General features: G+C 35.4%; 1 protein-coding gene across 5 annotated transcripts in view; it reads right to left on the bottom strand.

The window, feature by feature from the left end:
• BABAM2 (BRISC and BRCA1 A complex member 2) overlaps window positions 1–15557 on the bottom strand; it is a 450034-nt gene that overhangs the window by 309972 nt on the left and 124505 nt on the right. The gene's annotated exons all lie outside the window — the stretch shown is intronic.

The following is a 15557-nucleotide window of genomic DNA, read 5'->3' as shown; positions in this document are numbered from 1 at the left end:
AAACAGTTGAGGGAAGGTATCACGCCAATTCTTTTTAAAGGCTAGTTAACTAGAGAGATTAAATAACTGCTCACATTCAAGTAGACAGCCATTGCGACTGTGTAGAATGTAAATTTTCCAACTCTTCCTCCAATCATTTAACTAAAGTATCAATTTTAAATCAACAAACTGGCACTTATCTCTTTGATCATGAGTGAACTCGTACATAGTGGTAATTTTGAATTCTTTACTTCGGCTACCCTGACTAGGCTGCCTGACAGGAGAAGTGCTCCCAGGTCATGTGACCCTTCACCTTCCCAGATTGCTCTCTCGCAAATACATTCCACCACGTACCTATGGCCTCCCGAATCAATGGCCCCACAGACTTGAATAAGCCCAACCAATCCTCAGAGCTCCTCCTTATCAGAGCTTCCTTCTTCAGAAAGACAGTGAGGAATAGTAGTTTCAAGGCCTAGCTCACCCTCAATTCAGGTCCCACTTACTAAAAACCATAGTGCCGCAAATTTAGACATGCACGAGGAGACAATAAATGGAAAACACTGGGCAACAATGTAGTTGGTTCACGTCTTTGGGGAGATAAAGGAGGAAAATAAGTGAATGAAGAAATGAGACCATCTCTGCTTAGTAAGGGAAGGAAAAAATCTTTTTTTCAGGGGAAAAAAAATTCTTTAATAAAATTAATATTATGATAAAAATGTTCAACTAGTAAAAGGATAAGGTACAGGAATACATTAGAAATATAACAAGAAAATTATCTAAAACTTCTTACTACAAAATTTTGCCCAACTCTCTAACATATCAATAAAAAAAAGGAAATTAAAAGAAACTGACAAAATATGACAAGCATGCAACCCCATTAGTAAAGTATAATTTTTCTCATTTCTCCTTTTTAACAAACTAATTTTTCACTGAAAAAGTAATATATGCACATAGTAAAACAAATATTTTTTAAATAGCATAAAAGAATGTAAAAAACAATACTAAGTCTCCTTCCAACCTATATTATCAGATCCTCTCTCTAGAGAAGACTACTTTCACACACACAGGGCCTGCATATGACACCAATGTCTGACCCTTCCTAGGTTCCTCCACATGACCCATGGCTCTGCCTGCTCTATGCTGCTTCTCCTACTTTTTGAAGCTCCAAAACCTGTTCCCATGGTTCATGCTTCCCTCAGATCAGTGTCTTACTTTGAATTTATTATCCTGATAGTGCTTCAACTCCACAAATTGTTTCTGGCTCCCACGGGACCCTCTGATTTGGCCTGTCCTTCACCCAGCATTTCCCAGAAGAGAAGAAAGTTGGGCAAAAATTATGAGAAACAATGTTTATATCTTAAATTAGCCAAGCTCTTTTTTTCAGCAAAAAGCTAATATTGAAGAAATAATTTAATGGACCTTTTTACACATGAAATTGTAAAGTGATACAAGTAGTTTATATCTGTGGGGTGTGTGTGTGTGTGTGTGTGTGTGTGTGTGTGTGTGTGACACAGAGAGAGAGAAAGAGACAGACAGACAAAGACAGAGAGAAAGTCTTAGAAGTGTTTATTCTCAATGCCCCTAGAAATCTCCTTTCTGGGAATCTAGCTAATCTGCAAATAACTAAAAATAAGGGAGGGGAGGAACTCTATAGACAGAAATACACAGAGTCACTTGTAATATCATGAAACTGCTATGTATATACCTGATAAGAATTGTTTTAAAAACTGTTAAAGTAACCCAAATGAGTAATTTGCAACTATGTTTCTATACTATTATACCACGTTTATAAAGAATTATGTATATACATATTATAATAGCACAGAAAATACTTTTGTTAAAATATTAAAGGAGAAGAGATAAATCTGCATATACATTACAATTACAACTTGGCTACGCCCAACCCCTCCCAACCTTCCACAGCAAAAGCTATCTATACATGGAAAATGTATTGGGAGAAATATTGATAACTGATATCCATAGTTGGAAGCTATTTAAGTTTTTTTCTTCTTCCTATTTTTCCATATTTTCTAAATTTTCTGAGTGTATCTACACGTATATGTATGTATGTATACATAAGACATGCACATACTTTTATAATGAAAATATCTTTTAAGAAAACAGAATAGCATACTTCACATATTTTATTTCACACTTCACATATTTCATTTCAAACTGTTTTTCAATCTCAAAGTTTAAGAAATTCCACTTGTCATTTATACATTTTATGAGGTCAGACTCCAATCGTCTCTTCTACACAGCTAAAAAAGTTAGCCAGTGCCATAACCTTCTGGAAAATAAATCTTGCATCATTTAGTCCTAAATATGTATGCTTCAAGTAATTTTGAATTTACTATTTCTTAAATTCTGAGCCTCACAGAACATTTCCAGAAAGCTAATGCAACATGCTAAAGTGTAGTGGTCACAGCTGAAGCAGTTTATTATGCTTCCCTTAACCAAAACTCTTTTGTGTTGCGTTTATCTAAATAGGAAGCCTTACTAAGCAAAAAGAACAAATCTGGAGGCATCACATTACCTGACTTCAAACTGTACTATAAAGCCATAGTCACCATAGCATGTTACAAGTATAAAAATAGGCACATAGACCAATGGAACAGAAGAGAGAACCCAGAAATAAAGCCAAATATGGAAAAATAGGAAGAAGAAAAAAGCTTTTAAATAGCTTCCAAATGATCTTCAACATAGCAAACAAAAACAAAGTGGGGAAAGGACACGCTATTCAACAAATGGTGCTGAGATAATGGGCAAGCCACATGTAGAAGAATGAAACTGGATCCTCATCTCTTACCTTATACAAAAATCAACTCAAGATGGATATAACACTTAAATCTAAGACTTAAAACTATAAAGATTCTAGAAGATAACATAGGAAAACCCCTTCTAGACATTGGCTTAGGCAAACACTCCATGACCAAGAATCCGAAAGCAAATGCAACAAAAACAAAGATAAATAGATGGGACTTAATTAAACTGAAAAGCTTCTGCACAGCAAAAGAAACTGTCAGCAGAGTAAACAGACAACCCACAGAGTGTGAGAAAATCTTCACAATCTATACAAAGAACTAATATCCAGAATCTAGGAAGAACTCAAACAAATCGGTAAGAAAAAAAAAACAACCTCATTAAAAAGTGAGACACATACACACATATGTTTACTGCAGCACTATTTATAACAGCAAAGACTTGGAACCAATCCAAATGCCCATCAGTGATAGACTGGGTAAAGAAAATGTGGCACATATACACCATGGAGTACTATGCAATCATAAAAAAGAATGAGTTCATGTCCTTTGTAGGGATACGGGTAAATCTGAAAGCCATCATTCTCAGCAAACTAACACAGGAACAGAAAACCAAACACCGCATGATTTCACTTATAAGTGGAAGTTGAACAATGAGAATATATGGACACAGAGAGGGGAGTATCACACACCGGGGCCTGTTGGGGGGTGAGGAGAAGGGGAGGGAGACCAATAGGACAAATACGTAATGTGTGCGGGGCTTAAAACCTAGATAATGGATTGACAGGTGCAGCAAACCACCCTAGTACATGTATACCTATGTAACAAACCTGCATATCCTGCATATGTATCCCAGAACTTACAGTAAAATTTTTTAAAAAGTAGACTAAGGACATAAATAGACAATTCTCAAAAGAAGATACACAAATGGCCAACAAACATACGGAAAAATGCTAACATCACTAATTACCAAGGAAATGAAAATCAAAACCACAATGCGATACCACGTCACGCCTGTAAGAATGACCAAAATCAAAAAATAACAGATGTTGGTGTGGATGTGATGAAAAGAGAACACTTTTACACTGTTGGTAGGAATATAAACTAGTACGACCACTGTGGAAAACAGTGTGGGGATTCCTTAAAGAACTAAAGGTAGATCTACCTTTTGATCCAGCAACCCCACTACTAAGTATCCACCCAGAGGAAAAGAAGTCATTATATGAAAAAGATACCTGCACATGCATGTTTACAGCAGAAAAATTTGCAATTGTAAAAATGTGCAACCAGCCCAAATATCCATTAACTGAGTGAATAAAGAAAATGTGCCATATACACACACACACACACACACACACACACACACACACACACACCCCATGGACTACTACTCAGCCATAAAAAGTAATGAAATAATGGCATTCACAGCAACCTGGATAGAATTGAGACTATTATTCTAAGTGAAGTCACTCAGGAATAAAAAAACAAATATCGTACGTTCTCACCCATATGTGGGAGCTAAGCTATGAGGACACAAAGGTGTAAGAATGAGAACACAGAGGCATAAGAATGATAAACTGGAGTTTGGGGACGCAGGAAAGGGTGGAAGTAGCAAGAAATAAAAGACTACACATTGGGTACCATGTACACTGCTCAAATGATGGGTGCACCAAAATCTCAGAAATTACCACTAAAGAACTTGTTAATGTAACCAAACACCACCTGTTTCCTGAAAACCTATTGAAATACAAAAATTAAAAATTAAAAAAAAACCTTGGACACAAATGTTCCTAGTAGCATTATTCCTAATAGCTAAGGAGTACAAACAACCCAAATGTCCATCAACTGATGAATGAGTAACATGTGTACATACGTACAATGGAATATCATTCCACAATAAAAAAGACATACTGATTCATGCTATGACAGGGATCAATCTTGAAACATGAGGCTGTGCAAGATGCCAGACCTAAAGGCCACACATTGTATGAATCCATTAATACAAAATGTCTAGAATAGCCAAATCTACAGACACAGATTGTAAATTAGTAGTTGCCTAGGGCTGGGGACTTGGGGGGAAATGAGGACTGCTAACGAATACATGGTTTCTTTTTGGGAATGATGAAAATGTTTTAAATTCACTATGGTAATTGATGACTGCACGACTCTGGATATACTAAAAAACAACGAAATTTTATACTTTAAATGGATGAGTTATGTATCAATTAGATCTCAATAAAGCTGTTAAAAAAGAAAAAAAATCTTTCATAGAAAGTAAGTGTATTAGGTAATTTCTAATTTTAAACTTCTAATGTCTGTAATCATGAATAAATTATACAGAATATCCAGGAAAAAATAAAATAAATGGGAAGTCTTAGGAAATCACCAATAACATTTTACATTTCTAACAAAACTGGAACTGAACAAGCATGATTTTCTAAAATGTCACTCCATCTGGAGAATACCAAGGATAACAACAAAAATAAATTTGCTATTGACCTATTTGTAAGAGGACCAAGTATTATCAGCAATAAGTGTTTACACTCTACATTTTGTTAAGTATGTGTAATTCCTCTAATATATCATCTAAAACAATTGAAATCATTTTAAACATATTTTCCTAATTTCTTCAAATATAACAATTTCCAAATTTTGTAAAGTCAAGTGGACATAACATTAATTTGAGGATTGGTGAAACAGAAGCTGGATTAAGAAAAACTAACTTTGGGACTAGTCAGAGCAAGTCTACTCCTCTTTCATGTAAATACCCTTCAAATATTTATAGTCATGTGGATAACAAAAAAAGGTAATATGGCACTGCCAATCATATCCCTTATAGTTTTAGCTTGCAGATTATATTTTGAGATTTTGTTCTTGAGAAGATTCAACCATTAATAACAAAATGAAGTGGAGACAAAAAAGAACATCATAGTAGTAATCTTCTCTACTACAAATTGCAGTATATACATAGAAATAAATATTGGTAAGGTAAAAAAATTAACGGGGTAGTTCTGTGATCCTCAGTGGCTTTATTTTCAAATATTCTAATAATGCTCTTCTCCATTGTAAGCAGAGGCTATAGAGTCTGAGATATGATGAAATTGTTGCTATGATGTTTGAAGTTGTTAATTAGAATCTAAAACACAGGGGATTCTGGGATGCACAGAAGCTAATTAGAAAGAAATGCAAATGTCTGACATCTGAATGAATAGCTAAGTAGACACCAATAAATGGCCACTTCTGGGATTAATTTGGGCTAGGTAAAAGTATTCCTAGAAATACAGTTAGGTTAAGCCCTCACACTTACTTAGGAACTATGTCTGACAAGTAAATTGAATGTATGCCGATAAAATGTGGTGATTTGTGACCTGTGTTCAGGAGCTTCTGCTGGAGCCAGAATTAGTCTGAACAGAAGGCACTTCAGACTTTCTAAACCCTGTTGCAACCAGAACATCTCTGTTCTTCTGTTTTTTGTTTGTTTTGGTTTGGCTTGGTTGGAGTTTTATCAAAGATGATATTTGAAAAGAATTTTTTTTTGGAAAAATTGATCTAGTCTAATACACAATGAATAATTCAGTGAAATCTTATCACCTCTGCCCAACCTATACATGACCTTCATCTGAATACCAGAAGCCCTGCTAAGTGGAATCCATAGTCATAACATGGCCTTGAAAGAATGGCATATGATCTTCACAAAAATGTGTTGAAGAAAAATATGTCCCTTCGTTTTTCTTCCTTTTTTTTTTTTGTCTTTAAGACTTTAGCCACAAATCATCAAATTAGTCAACAAATATGTAGCTCATGCTTGCAGTAAAAGGGATCTGTCTTCTTAAATCCTACATATCTTAACTATAAGCAGAGTGGAGCTGGCAGTGGCTCCACAAAAAGTCATCCACTTGGGAGCAGCCATAGAAGCTTCTGATTGTGGTTCTGCCCTTCTTGTATCTTGAGCTCTCCAAGGTTCTGGCCTGCCTCTTAGCCAACAACCAACTTCCCTGGGAGCCACATGTACACACACATGTCTGCGCGCGTGTGTATATGCATGTCCCCTTTTAAAAGAGGTTTTTGTTTTTTGTTTGTTTTTTGATTTGCAGGATAAAATCAATCAGACCATTCCCTGGGTTACAATCAATAAAATCTTCTAGCTACTTGTGGTAATGTGATCCTGACTCTCATGTCAATACAGAACATGACAGTTCTATATTCTTGAGGAGGACACATGTCTTGGGAAAAATGCACACAAATACCATTGCAGCTAAAAAATCACTTTCCCACAAAAGTTTGTGATAGGACTGGAAAGACTTATAATGAAGAAAAAGCAAAATAGAAAAGTGTAAGTCTGAACTTTTCAAAATGCCATTCAGTAGGCAGCCTCACCCAGTTGCTAGATAAGCCAAACTTCCAACTAACAGAGGAATCCTAGGGCATGTTCAAATATCTATCAAGAGATGACCTACTGGTGGAATGTTATCAGAATTTATCATCTCAATTTTGTGCCAGTGTCTCAGAATCTTTGGAGGTGGCATACTTCACACGTCTAGTTTCTTCCATAAGCAAGTAAACTGTAAACCTAAAACATGTAAAAGTATGCCAAAATGATACCTAATTATAATTATTGCTCCATTTATAAAATTCAAAAGCCTGTAATGTCCCTTCCTGCCCATTATAAGTTGCTATACAGACTACCTTTCAGTTCCTCTTAAAAGAAGGCGATCAGTATGCATCCCCATTCCATCTTGAATTTTTACTCCAAATAAGTCTCTAGGATCACCCAGCTTATTTCCAACTTGCATTTCTTTCTTAAGAACTGGGGATGGATAAATGGGAGGAAACAAAGGTGAGACAGAAGTGGAAAGGGAAGAAATCTTAAACCACATCTCTCGATCCAATCTTCCTCATTTATTAAGAGGAAGAAAGTAGGTAGATTCCTTTCTATCTTGGAAACTCTCTCAAAAGGGACAGAAATTAAAAGAAAAGAATACCCTTGAAAGAAAAAGAATCTTAATTAGCCATTCTTCTCTTAAAACTGTAACCACTCAGAGAATAAAAATAACATATTTGCCAAAACATGTATTAGAGAACTAGGGCTAGGAACACTAAAATTATTGAATATAAGCATCTTCAAGAGTACTAGATTGACTAATGCTAAAGCTACTCTATTTCTTCCATAGGTGTTGTCTTTATCCTCACAATTTTAAGGTCATATCTTTTAAATACAAAATCAAATCTATTTGGGGCCAAAATGCTCAAGTTTTAAACGAGTAGTTTCTTAAAAATATATGAAGTAATACTATTAGGACAAAATATCAGTGTAGGATAAAATTTGATTTATGAATCCTAAACATTAAAACTCTTTTTTGTGGCCCCAGGTTGGATGTGGCTCTGAAATGAATTGTCACTATTTACCTGAGCTATTGATGCCACACACCTTCTAAATTAATGCTACCCAGACCCAGTGAATGAAAGGCAATGGCAGAAAGGAAATTAGCAAAGATGATTTCTAACTTAATTCAAATTGTTTTTCCTGGGAATTAATTTAAATTTTCCAGGTTGCTCGAATATCATCCAGGGATGATTTTGAAGGAGACAGCTTGTTACTGTTTTTCCTGGCTGTACTACAAGAAACAACAGTGTGAGCTTATTTTAAGTTAATGTGTGCTTCTGTGTTTCTTTACAAGAAATTAACTGCAATCATTTAGTTAAAGCAAACACTTTGTTAGTGTTACACTTTTCATTAGAAAATGTCTTCAGGAATCTTTCAAACTTACAAAGTTAAGAATCCCAATTCTGTCAGAAGATTTTAAACTTGGAGCAAATTATTTAAATCACATGAAAGATCATTCAAGCTTAGTGACCCTTTGCTGGCACTGAATATTTTATAGCCACAGGGGACTCCTAACCATTCTCCCAGATCAAGATGGTACCTTTTTTCCTGTCTCAGTTGGCACCAGAAGCCATGGTAGATTCTCATTTTCTTCTGACTATGATAATCACACAGAAACCCATTGGAATGGGAGGCATGGAACAAGAAGAGTAAACAGATTCAACCAAGTTGTTATGTACAACTGGAGAAACATCTGCAGGCTCTGACACCTGGTTTCTGACCTCTGTTCTAGATGACTTCCCTAGTGAGACTAGGTCCCTTGGCTACAGTGATTTATATTATGTAACTATTTCTCCTCACCTTAGCTGAGCTCCCTGGACTTTATTCTAGACCTGTAGTATTTGCCAGACCCTCTTCCTCTTAGTCAAAATCCCAGTTATAGGCCTTCCTGGCCAGTTTCCTTAAAACCACCAATGTCCTAGTAACACAATTTATGTGTAAGTGGGCCTAAGAGCTTTCAATATCTTTACTCTTCCACCTAAAAAACTCTAACCTCCTGTCCCCAGATCCATATAATATCCTTGGCCTAAACCTACATTTAGTAAACATCCATTGTTTCATGTCTAACATCCATTTTCCCTCCTATTGCTAATACCAACCCAAATTTTGTGGGGGAGACCTCCCTTCCCCATTCTCAGGCATGAGTTTTGAGTGAGAAGCTCCAGTTCTCCATAAGCTCTATAGGTCCTCACTAACCCCATCAATATTGCCTATGTACTTAGCCTCAATGTTTGAATCAGCCATTGGGCACATATCCAATCAAACCCAATGAGATAAATAAAGACATTACCTGGGACTGCTGAGAAATAAAGGCTTTCTTTCTTTCTATTATAGGAGAATATAAATTCTGAATTGGAATAACAATTCTGTATTCAAAAGGGAAAGGACTTGTCACGTTGTGTGGATACGAAGACTAAAAGTCAACACAATGGGAGGCAGAGCAGAGAAGAAAAGAAATGGCAAGAAACCAGGTCCTTAAATGATATTATTTCAGCCTCTAGACCAAGTTTTGTCTGATGTTCAATTCTGGACTGTTAGGTTCTGTAAGACAATTAATTCTCTTTATAGTTAAAGCCAGCTTGAATTAGGTTTCTGTCACTTAAAAAAAAATTGGCAAAAAAAAAAAAAGAAGAAAATAAAAGAGTGCTGACACACCACAACACCATTATCACCATTTTACCTCTTTAGGGGAAAGATCAGAAGGAGAGGCACATGAGCTCTCACTAGGCCATGTAACTATTCAAGAGCACTTCAACCAACAGTATAGATTTGGTTTGGGTTTTCTGCCAGAGACAAAAGTTGAGTAGCTTCCTACATTTAACTGCAGAAAATCTACATAGAGGATTAATCTGTTTCTACTAACCCAACAATGATTATAATCATTTCTCTTAAGGAAAAAATAAACAATAAGGAATGGAGGAAAAATACAAACTATATTTTCGTATATTACAACTCATTCAATAAATTTAAGTTAAGATGGATCTGAAATAGGCATCTGAGATGTTCCCCATTCCAGAGATTTTCAAACACCAATAAGTTATTTGATTCAGTGGGTAATCAGGTGAGACATCTAAAAAAGCCAACAGTCCCACTGAAGGACTTAAAGGAGAAAAATGAACAACTGTTCCAGACTAAATAAGGACCCTTTGATTACTGACATGCATACAATGAGCAGTACACCAGCCCTTTAGCACTGAGCTTACATAGGAGGCCTTCACTGCCTTCATGGTCCCTTAAACAGGAGATATTTTTACCTTTCCTCCACTTGACTAGCACATGTTCAGCACGTACAAGCTGTCCGGTGATATCATATGAGCGCTGGCTCCATGCCAAGCTAGAAATGTGAATATGTGCCTCTGACCAGTAAACCTTTACATCTTTTGCATACATTCTCTCTCCAGAGAGACTCAAAATGGGTCCCCAGAAGGCAGCCTTGGTGACTGCCTTCAAACCATTTATCAACTTAGCAATATACAGTGATTACTGTTTCATCAGCTGTCTCTTCCTTCAACTGTTACCATCTGTCTCTAGCCCCCAAACCCATCCCTCACCAGTTCTTTCAAAATTGTGGTGCCTTTCAAAGTAAACTAAATAAAAGCATCTGTTTCAAGTGGTACCATCCATATAGCCTTTCCCAGCTCTCAGGGTAAATAATCATGAAGACATACTCTCTCCAATGAGTGCTTCACAAACCTTAACAATGCCGTAATATCCCAAGCTACCAATTTATGTTGCCATCAACTCATTATCAAACAGACGAGGTTTCTTTTTATTAATAAAGAGCATTTTATTTTTTTAAAAATCCCTTAATGGAAGGCTGCCAATGTTCAATCTTCATTAACCAGGGAAGCCTGATCTTTCCCTACAAGTATATATGAACCTTTCCCACCTACAACCCTAGCTTCCACACTGGCTATCATCAGAATAACTGTAGGAGCATCTTAAAAAGACAGAGTATCACATCCAACCCTCTGATACACTGATTAAGTATGCCTGGGGTGAGACCTGCTCCTTGGTCCTAAATAATCTTTTCATGATTTTGGAGTCAGGTTCAGGCATTCAGATAGCAGGCAAAATCCAGAATACTTAATTGTTTTTCTGATGAATTTTCTTATTGTGATTAAGGGCCCAAATAATTTCATATAAATTCAACAGACTGTCACATACAATCCACCGACTAAATGATGGCTAAAAGCTCCACCCACTAGAGCTTTCCACTAGTTGCCCCACAAGTATCCCAGGAAGTTACAGATTGCGTCTCCAGACCTCTGCTCTACTTCTAACAATGATTAACACCTGAGCTGCCCATATCTAAGCGAGGGGAAACATCTTCAACAATGGAGAGCCAACATCACTCTTGCTCCTTTCTGCTTCTCCTACAGTAGTGAATTTTACTAAACTTGATCCTTTCATCTGCCTAGATCTGTAATATCATCCAGGCTCCCCCGATATCCCATCACACCTGATTTAATGTCACTTGTGCCCTAGAGGGGAAAGTGCCAAATAGCTTGCTAAATGGTGTGATTATTCTCAAATTGGACATATTCATTTGTGTTTAATTTTAAATCATCATTTCTCTCAAATGTTTTTGTAATGGTTTCATTAAGAGTAAAGAATTATGGAACATTTGCAAATTGGCCACCTCAGCCTGCAGACATGCTTTCTTTGACCCACACAAATTTTTATTTGAAAATGTTTTGACAAAGCATACACACTTCGGCAGGTCACAATCCCCACCAATTCCAGCTGTTTCATACCTACTTTCTCATTCATTTGTGTTACTTGAGGACACTTGGCTGGCTCCTTCAGACATTTGAGTTGGTAGCCCCGGCTACAAATAAGATTATTGAGATTTGAGGGCATCTTCTAAAAAAACTATTTATTTCCTCCCGTGGTCTCTTCATTTATGATAGACGCATCAGGTGTTTATTGGTGTCATGTAAGCAAAATGCCGCAGAAAGAATAGCTGAAGTTTCTCAGTCACTGAAAATTAAAGATAAAAAGAAACCTCTCCTATTCAATGCATCCAGTAATGTTAATAAGGAACCACTGATTGTCTGGGTAATGTAGTTACTTCATATCACCTTCCTTCTAATAAGGCTATACACTATTGGAGAACAGGAACAGAATCTTATTCATCTCTATGCAAATACTGTGTTAGACATTATGGGCTATTCAAAGTGGGCACTCAAATTATTTTCCAAGTGAATGATCACCACTATTCAATTCATTATAAACTAAATTAGGTATATTAAAGGATCCAAAAAATTTTCCGGGGTCAATAAAGATACTGGCTATTGGGAGCCAAGTTAATCTGTGGTTATTAGCAGAAGTAGACAAAAGAAAATTGGAGAGCAATTCTGAAAATATAATATTGCAATATGATTAATTACAGTCATCAATCACAAAAAGTTTAAACAGTCTGAAAAATAGCATCTTAAAAGCATTCTAAGACATAATTTCTTTCCAAAAGCTATCACATTTAAAATAAGAATGTAAAAAAAGTTATAAAAATGAAATGAAATTATTATGGCTCAATAGACAAGGTCTAAGAGATACAAAATAGCACATTAAATCAGTTCCCAGTTCATAAAACCTGTATGCGATGTTGATCTTCCTGTTTTTCATAAACCTTATAATTGTGCTTCCAGAAAGCTACCAAGCATCTGTCTCTATGTAGCTAATTCTTTCAATCTTGGAGCTCTAACAAGGAAATAGAGAGTATACAGTGCCAGGATCACTATCTTCTCCAGCCAAAAGCATTATGTCTTGGAGCCAATTTCCTCTTGGTAAATTTTGATCAAATTCCTTCCATTTGCAGCTTCCTTAGTACTGGTAATGGACACACATGTCACAAGTTGATATATATGTATATATGTTTAACAATATACACTGTAAGTTTAACAATAATATGTACACCTGTGCACATGAGAAAATACAAGTCTATGTATGCAGCCACACATATATATATGCATCCACAGTGGTTCTTGTCTCTTTATGTGATTCTCTGTGACTACCATTCAGGCTTTCTTAATCCAGTGAAAATTCTATGGTAACAAACATTACTTTGGAACTCTGCATTAATCAACTCTGCTATGCAGCTACAATATAATGATAATTAAGGCTAATAATAATTCTGATGCTATCAGGTCTCTTAAATGCTTCTGAACCATCAAAAAAAGATCAAATTATGTTCTACTTTTAGTGTAAGGGGTATTTTATTAAAAATCAATTATTTTAAAAGAGTTGGTGATCCACATAAAGCTTATGTAGTATATTTTTATGAGTCTAAATATTTGACTAGGCAGTGTACCTTATTTCCCAACTACTCTCAATACAGAAGAATTTCTGTAATTTTTATATATGACACCTATCCTCAATATACACACATTAAATATATCATAAACAGAGGTTGCAGACTAACCAGATCACCATATTTTTCAACTACAATATGTAATTCCTTAATCCTTCAAGTGCTAAACTAAACTGTTAACTCTCTAGTTGCCCCTGTTACTGTTTAAAATAAAGCATATTTAGTATAATTCACCTTACTTGATGAACAGGGGTCATTATTGTAAAAACAGATAGACAGTTTTTAAAAAGAGTGATATGGTTAGGGAAGTTTTCAGTGAATAGGCTACCTGTCCTTAAAATAAATGACACCAGGATACTGTATCTTTAGAATCCTTGTTGCTTTTGGTAGTTCTTTTCTATTTCCTATATACATATTTGTCTCATTTTGCTCTAAATAATGTCACTGCAAATTCAAATCTTCCGTCAAGCATTATATACAATTATCTAAATAAAATCTAAAGATTCCTGTATATGTCGTGTATAAAATAAAGCACATAGTCCTTATTTCAGCTATTTCACAAAACTCAGACCAGAGGTGTAGGAGAAACCAGGTTTACTGATGGTTTGTGACTATGTACCAAGTAATTTAAGGTAAAAGAAATTTGGGACATATATCCAACTACCAATTTATATGAACTGCAGAGGAACAAAGAAACATGTGAAACTATACTGCAGAGATACAATCAGCAAAATCTAGTCTGTGGTAATTTTCCAGGACAAATGGCCCAGTTTCTGCAGCTATGAATTGTAATAAAAAAAAATAAAATAAAATAAAGGAAGGAAAAAAAAAGATGGAGAAAACTAATAAGTTAAAAGAGACGGCTGGGCACAGTGGTTCACGCCTGTAATCCCAGCACTTTGGGAGGCTGAGGCGGGCAGATCACGAGGTCAGGAGATCAAGACCATCCTGGCTAACACAGTGAAACCTCGTCCCTACTAAAAATCAAAAAAAAAAAAAAAAAAAAAAGCCAGGCATGGTGGCACACGTCTGTTGTCCCAGCTACTTGAGAGGCTAAGGCAGAAGAATTGATTGAACCCAGGAGGTAGATTGAAGTAAGCCAAGATGGCACCACTACACTCCAGCCCAGGCAACAGTGCAAGACTCTGTCTCAAACAAACAAACAAAAAAAAGAGACAGAGAGAGAGACTAGACATAACAATCGAAATGCATAGATCTTAATTCAAACAATTAGGAATTTGAACAATGGCTGGTTATTTGATGACACTAGAGAGTTACTGTCAGTTTGTTTAGATAAGATAATGGTATTTTGGTTATGCTTTTAAAAAGATTTCTTATGTTTTTGAGTACTATACTGAAATATTTACAGACGAAATGTCATAATTGTGGGGTTTGCTTCAAACTATCATGCTAGGCAGTAAGTGAATAGAAGTGTAGATTATGACGTGGTAATTATTGAAACGAGATCCATGGGATTCATTATACAATACTCCAAAATAGAAAGTTTTTCAAATAAGGAAATTCGACAGTTATAATTAATTTTGTGTTTTGATTTCTCAAAATTATACCCAAGAATTATGATTTGATTTCTAAAATGGCTAGTTACAAATTTATAGCCATGACATGATGTTAACAGTTAAAGAAGCTATGTAATTAATCTTATTTCTTTAATCTGGCTTTAAAAATTATCAATTTTAAATACTTCCTTAGTCCTTTCTTCTAAATGTTATAAACATTTTTAAATGCATTGTTTCCTTGAAAAACAGAAATTTTTACAGGGCATGTTGAAAATAGCACCAAAGTTTTTATCTAAAATTTAATAATTACAAATTTAAAAGTCAAAAAAATACTAACAAAGCATAAGAAATGGCCTTTAACTTGTCTTCAGGAAGCCAAAATTCTTGGATTAACAGATAGTATTTCAATTGTTTACATTTAGTACTAAAAGGTTGAAAATTACTATTACAGATTTTCTAACTCAGTAAAACACAATTAAGGTTGTCTATAATGTATTCACTATGAACTAGACAAGATACCTACATAACATAAATCTATAGCTAATTCCAAAATTATTTCTATTCATTTATATTCATATACCAATAAAAACATAAAAACTCAA

This window comes from Sapajus apella, unplaced genomic scaffold (assembly GCF_009761245.1).
Source record: "Sapajus apella isolate SASKATOON/1434 unplaced genomic scaffold, GSC_monkey_1.0 scaffold44, whole genome shotgun sequence".
NCBI classification, from domain to species: domain Eukaryota; kingdom Metazoa; phylum Chordata; class Mammalia; order Primates; family Cebidae; genus Sapajus; species Sapajus apella.
The sequence above is the reverse complement of the archived record's forward strand: the minus strand, read 5'-3'. Positions and strand labels throughout refer to the sequence as shown.